Here is a 7530-nt window from a genome sequence, read left to right on the forward strand (position 1 = left end):
GGAAGAAAACATGTTGCTAATTTGCAGTAATTGCCTTTTCCTTAGTGCTGCTTTTGGAAATTTAGCTTTGTTCTTGGTGTTCTTCAGTTTCTACTATATGTCTTTTTTGTGAAATTCTTTTCTTTCTTTTATCCTGATTGGTGTTAATTAGACTTCATAAATATGTGGATTGGTGTGTTATTATCAGTGGATTGAAAAAGTCTTTGCTATTAATTTTGCAGAGACCACATCTTCTCCTTTTGCTTTTTACTCTTAAATGTTACCTTTAGGCATCTGAAGTTGCTTCATATTTATCTTGTTCTTTTTGCCTCTATATGCTATATTTGAACAGTAGCTTCAGAAATGCCTTCCAATTCATTAATTTTCTCTTCATCTGTACCAAGGTAGATGATAAATCTATCCAATATTTTATTCTATTTTATTTTTTAGAAATTCTATTTAGTATCTTTTCAAACCTATTTGATCATTTTTTAAGTTTCTTGTACTCTAAATACATTTCTAAATTTGCCCTATATTTCTTTAAACATAGTAAATAGCTAAAATTAAAAATATAAATATATATATAAATTTATACAATGTGTTTGATAATTAGCAATAATGATTTTAGAATCTTTAGCTGTCATTTTGTTCCTGCTGTTGCTTTCCAAAGTGACTTGTTTACTTGTGTGTTTAATTTTTCAGTATGTTTGTTTCTGGCTCTGAGCATCTTATCTGCCTCACTAATTGATTTATGGGAACTTAATAAGCCTGGGATGAAATGAGTTGCTCTAGAGAATATTTGCATTTTGTTCTGTTAGGTGACAAAGAAACCTTACTAATTTTGGATACTTTTAAAATACTGGGGGGTGATGTCATCAAGATGACAACAAAAGCCATTCCTGACTTCCATCCCCTTCAAAGAAGACCAACCAGCAACTATCCATAGACAAGACACCACAGGGAAAATCCTAGAACACAGCAGTGAGGGTAAAGTACCCTTTTGGACTACAAAGACCAAGAAGGACTGCATTAAAAGGTAAGAGTAATGGTTACACTCTGACCACATTGTGACACATCACATTAATAAAATGGAAGAAAAAAATCATATGATCATATCAATAGAAGTAGAAAGAACATTTGGTGAAATGAATGTCCGTTCATGATAAAAACTCTTAAAAAATTAGGTGATGAAAGAATGTACCCCAACATAATAAGGCTATATATAATAAGACCACAGCTAAGATTGTACTTAATGGTGGAAGGTTGAAAACTTTTCCTTTAAGATTAGGAATAAGACAAGGTACCCACTCTCACCAATTTATTCAACAGAGTACTGAAAGTCCTTATCAGAGTAGTCAGACCAGAAAAAGATATAAAGGACATCAGAATTGGAAAGGAGGAAGTAAAATTATCTCTATTTGCAGATAACAGGATTTAAATATACAAAATGCTAAAACTCTACCAAAAATCTGTTAGATCTAATCAATGAATTCAGTAAAGTTGCAGGATACAAAATTAACACCTAAAAATTGTAGCATTTCTATACACTAACAACAAATAATCTGAAAAAGAAATAAAACAATCCCATTTACAGTAGCATCAAAAACAACAAAATACTTAGGAACAAATTTACCCAAGGTGGTGCAAGCTCTCTACTTTGAAAACCATAAAACACTGATGAAGGAAATTGAAAAATATATAGATAAATAGAAGGATATCTGAAGTTCATGGATTGAAAAATTAATATTGATGCTGATTAAACTTTTTATGGTAATCACTTCATACATACATCAAATCATTATGTTATACACATTAAACTTATATGATATTATATACAAATTATATCTCATAAACTGAAAAACAAAACAAAGAAACACACAAAATAAGATCTTGGCCTAGTGACTTTTTTAACCAGAGAAGTGCTGTTAATGTAGCCTGAAAATCTACATGAAGCCTGGCTTCAGGGAAGCTATTTGAATAAGGAAATTGTCCTTTTACTGATCTGGGGTAGCTGATTTAGTTTTAGCTCATTTTTATCCTAAGACTTAGTTATAGTTGCCAGATTTAGCAAACAAGTGCCCGTTTGAAAAAAATGAAGATGCTTAATCCCTACCGACTGGATTCTTAGAGATGATCTCTTACTAAATTCACTAATTTAATCCCCTTCCAAAAGGCCACAGTATATTAAACCATCACTTTTCCTGACAACCAACTGGAGATTTTGGCTATTTAGTTAACCTACGTAACAATAGTAGACATAAATAGATCAGATGCATGGAATACAGAGCAGAGCAAGAATTATTCTTTTAATTGAAAATAATATTTTGATATAATGTTATTTTAATAACTTCAATAAAATGTAAATTGTGGGTTTATCAAAAATCTCAAAGCTATCATTGATGTAACAATGGGTTGTTTTTAAAACATGATTTTATGAAAGGTAAAATACTGAGACGTTAGGGACATGTGTCTTTTTTCCACAAACTAGACATAATTCTTGATCCAGAATGTGTTTAACAAATAAAAAGTCTTCTGATTGCAAGGTGTTATGTTGTCAACTGTCCAGAGCTAACATTAATTTGCATTTCTCGAGAAGCTGAGGTATACCTCTTTTTTTTAAGATTTTTTATCTTAAAAAAGATAAATCTTTTTTAAAGATTTTATTTATTTATTTGAGAGAGAGCATGAGTGGTGGGGAGGAGCAGAGGGAGAGGGAGAAGCAGACTCCCTATTGAGCAGGGAGCCCAATGTGGGGCTTGATCCCTGGACCCTGAGATCATGACCTGAGCCAAAGGCAGACACATTAGAAGGATGGGAAAAATGAAGGGGGGGGGGGAATCAGTGGGGGAGACAAACCATGAGAGACTGTGGACTAAGGGAAATGAACTAAGGGTTTCAGAGGAGAGAGGGATGAGGGTCAGTTAGCCCAGTTATGGGTATTAAGGAGGGCACATGCAAACAATGAATCATGGAACACTACATTAAAAACTAATGATGTACTGTATGATGAGTGACATAACATAATAAAATGAAAAAACGAAACAAAACAAAAACAAAAGGCAGACACTTAAACTGAGCCACCCAGGCACCCCTGAGGTATACTCTTTAATTACAATTTTTGCAATCATTTTGTATTACATAAATTATAATATTTTGTAATATACAATGAATTTTGATAACCACTGTAAGTATGCATTATTTATAGCTTATAAATAAATGAAAAATTTTAAAAAATGATACATTAGATTTTTGAAAATTGGAAGTAGAGTTAAGAATCTAGTATAAATAAACGAACCTGTTGGAATTTATTTATTATCTGTTAATATCTGACTCATTTTCTTTTATCAGAACCCAACAGGACTTCTGGGGAAGATGGTGGAGTAGGAGGACCCTAAGCTCACATCATTACATGGATACACCTAGATAACACTCACTTCAATGTAATTAACCCAGAAAATAACCTGAAGATTGGAAAAACAAACTCCACAACTAAATTTAGAGAAGAGACCACATCATAAAGGATAGGAAGTGTGGGGACAAGGTGGGGAGCTATATGGGCTCACAGGAAAGGAAAAGGGAAAAAAACCACTCTCACACTGAGGAGACTTCATGGAGAAGATGAATCTCCATAGCATTTGGCTCTGGAAACAAGAGAGGCTGAATTTCATGACTTCTTACAACCAGTGGGACTTAAAGCCTGGAACATTAGAAATAGCAGGCTTTGCTCTGGGATAGCCCAAAACGTAATGGAAAACTGAGTCTCCACCCTTTGAGCATAACAGAAAGCCAGCAGAGACACAGCACGAAAGCCTGGGAAAATGGAAGGGAGAGATATGTATAATCACAGAGCATGTCCCAGAGGGAAAAGTTTTGCTGAGACACTTCTCCAGGAACAAAGGATCTGGCACATGCCATTTCCCTCCCCTGCTTCCCTGCATAAACACATGGCCACCTGCAGGAATCAGCAGGGCACCAAACATTCTACCTAACTTGCTTGCATCAAGCACTGCTTCCTGCAACCAGGTGTGCCTCAGTCTTGGTCATAAGTACCCTCCCCCTGAAGACTAATTCAAACTTTGCCAACACCTCATCTCCTGCTTATGTGTTTTGTGGAGCCTTGGCCCTGGCACTGATGGTTGCTGGTCACCTCCTGCAGAGGATGCGTGCACCTTGTTAAAGTTATGTGCCCCATCTGCATATGGTTTGCTGAGCACCCCTGCCAGCTTGGTGTTGGCAGTGGAGGCATGTCCCCTCTGGCATCTTGTTAAAAGTGCACACCTGTCACTACTTTCAAGAACAGGAGACATAGCTGACCTTCCTAATACACAGAAACAGAGAGAGACAGAAAAAAATGAGGAGACAGTGGAATATGTCCCAAACGAAAGAACAGGACAAAACCACAGCAAGAGACCTAAGCAAAATGGATATAAATAATATGCCTGATAGAGAATTGAAAGTAATTATCATAAAGATATTCACTGGACTTAAGAGTGAAGGACATCAGTGAGAACCTTAATGAAGTGATAGAAAACATAAAAAAGAATGAATCAGAGATGACAAACACAATAAACTAAATTAAAAATACATTACATGGAATAAATAACAGACTAGAAAAGTGGAGGAATGAATCAGTGACCTGGAGGACAAAGTAATGGAAAGAATCAAGGTGAGCAAGTGAGAGAAAAAAAGAAAATTATGCAAAATGAGAGTACACATAGGAAACTCAGTGATTCCATCAATTGTAGTAACATTTGCATTATAGTGATCCCAGAAGAAAAAGAGAGAGAAAAGGGGACAGGAAATTTATTTGCAGACATAATAGCTGAAAACTACCCTAATCTGGGGAAGGAACATATATCCTTATTCAAGAGGCAGAGAGAGCCCGAACAAAATCAACCCAAGGAGGTCCACACCAAGACATATAGCAATTAAAAATGGCAAAGAGTAGTGATAGACCAAATTTTAAAAGCAGCAAGAAAAAAAAAGAAGAGAGTAACATACAAGGGAAACCCCATAAGGCTATCAGCAGATTTTTTTAACAGAAATTTTGCAGGCCAGAAGAAAGTGGCATGATATATTAAAAGTCCTGAAAGGAAAAAAATCTACGGCCAAAAATATTCTATCCAGGAGGGGTATAATTCAAAATAGAAGGAGAGCTAGAGTTTCCTAGGTAACAAAAGTCAAAAGAGTTTTGTCCACTAAACCATCCCTGTAAGAAATGTTAAAGGGGAACTCTTTGAGTGGAAAGGAAAGACCACAGCTAAAAGCAAGAAAAGTAGGAAGCACAGCAGCAGTAAAAATAAGTTTATCTGTAAAAATCAGTCAAAGGCCTTAAAAAATAAAAGGATGTAGAATATGACACCATAAGGCTAAAAAATGGGGAGGAGAGGAGTAAAGAATGGGTTCAAACTTAAGTGACTATCAACTTAATACAGACTGCTATATGCACAAGATGTTATATACAAACTCAATGATAACCACAAATCAAAGACCTTTAATAGATATGCAAAAAATAAAGAGAAAGGAATCCAAATATATCACTAAAGAAAGCAAAGTTATGGCGAGAGAAGAGAGTAAGAGAAGAAAGGAACAGAGATAATCTACAAAAACAACCACAAAACAAGTAACAAAATGGCAATAAATACATAGTTATCAATAATTACTTCGAATGTAAATGGCATAAGTGTTCCAATCAAAAGACATAGGGTGATGGAATGGATAAAAACACAAAACAAAGCCTGTCTATATGTTGCCTACAAGAGACTCATTTCAGACCTAAAGACATGCAGATTGAAAGTGCAGGGATGGAGAAACATTTATCATGCAAATGGATGTGTAAAGAAAGCTGAGGTAGCAGTAATTATATCAGACAAAATAGACTTTAAAACAAAGACTGCAACAAGAGACAAAGAAAGATTCTATATAATCATTAAGGGGACAATCCAACAAAAAGACATAAGAATTGTGAATGTTTATGGCTCCAACATGGGAACATCCATAAACATAAAACTGTTAATAACAAATATAAAGGAACTAATCAATAATAATAAAATAATGGGGGACTTTAACACCCCACTTACATCAAAGGACAGATCGTCCAAACAGAAAAATCAATAATCAATAAAGAAACAGTGGTTTTGAATGACACACTGGAAGAGATGGATTTAATAGATATATTCAGAACATTCCACCCTAAACCAGCAGAATACACATTCTTTTCAAGTGCACATGGAATGTTTTCCAGAATAAATCACGTATTAGGCCATAAAACAATTCTCAACAAACTTAGAAAGATCAAAGTTACACCATGCATCTTTTCTGACCACTATGCAATGAAACCAGAAATCAGCCACAAGAAGAAATCTGGAAAAAGCACAAATAGATAAAGGTTAAATAACATGCTATTAAACAATAATTAGGTCAACCAAAAAAATTAAAAGATTAAAAAAATACATGGAGACAAATGAAAGTGAAAACACAATGGTCCAAAATCATTGGGATACAGTGAAAGCAGGTCTAGAGAGAAATTTACTTAAATTAATATTATAAATTTGGCAGAAAATGTTTTAAATTGGTGTTAATTGAAAGAAGAAGGAGGGGGAGAAGGAGAAGGAGAAGAAATGAAAGAGTAGGCAGAGAAATGGTAATAGGCAGAAGCAAGGGTCCAAGAATGAGGATGTAGGGGTAGAAGTGATACTTCTTGTGATAACACCAAATAAATCAATGTATCTGCTTTAAGTGGTTCTTTCTCTTCCCTGGTTCTAGTGATTTCTCCTTTCCCGTGTGCCTTCAGGCCTAGGAGCATTTTTTATTTCCAAATTTCTGTTCTATCCATTATGTTTTCCTTACATGTCACCCATGCCTTTGTAATGCAGTCCTTCATAAATTAACTTACTGAAATTATGTTAAGTGTGCTTCTTACCTTTTGGGTTCATTTTTACTATTATTATTTCTTAATTTTAATCCCAGTATAGCTAACATATAGTGTTATAATAGTTTCAGGTGTTCAATATAGCAATTCAACAATTCCATATATTTCTCCGTACTCATCAAGATAAGTGTACTCTTAATCCCTTTCACCTATTTTTACCCAGCCCCTGACCACCCCCTCCCTTCTGATAACCTTCTGATTGTTCTCTATAGTTAAAAATCTGTTTCTTGGTTTGTCTCTCTTTTTTTCCCCTTTGTTCATTTGTTTTGTTTCTTAAATTCCACATGTGAGAGAAATGTGGTATTTGTCTTTCTCTGACTGGCTTATTTCACTTAGGATTATACTCTCGAGACCCATCGATGTTGTTGCAAATGGCAAGACTTCACTCTTTTTTATGGCTAAATAATATTCCATTGTATATATATATATTTTCCATTGTTTGGCTATTATAAATAATGCTGCTATAAACATACAGGTGCATACATCCCTTTGAATTAATGTTTTCATATTCTTTGGGTAGATACACAATAATGTGATTGCTGGATCCTAGGGTAGTTCTATTTTTAATTTATTTTAAATTATTTTTATTTATTTATTTATTTATTTTTGAGAGAGAGAAA

At 34.5% G+C, this 7530-nt stretch overlaps 1 long non-coding RNA gene across 1 annotated transcript in view; it reads left to right on the forward strand.

Annotated features, from left to right (window-relative positions):
* LOC121105398 overlaps window positions 1–7530 on the forward strand; it is a 47044-nt gene that overhangs the window by 28042 nt on the left and 11472 nt on the right. The window contains exon 2 of the long non-coding RNA XR_005837857.1: window positions 798–1015. This is a non-coding gene — a long non-coding RNA (uncharacterized LOC121105398). The remainder of the gene's footprint in view (window positions 1–797; window positions 1016–7530) is intronic.

The sequence above is a fragment of the Ursus maritimus genome, unplaced genomic scaffold, assembly GCF_017311325.1.
Source record: "Ursus maritimus isolate PB19 unplaced genomic scaffold, ASM1731132v1 scaffold_26, whole genome shotgun sequence".
Lineage (NCBI taxonomy): Eukaryota > Metazoa > Chordata > Mammalia > Carnivora > Ursidae > Ursus > Ursus maritimus.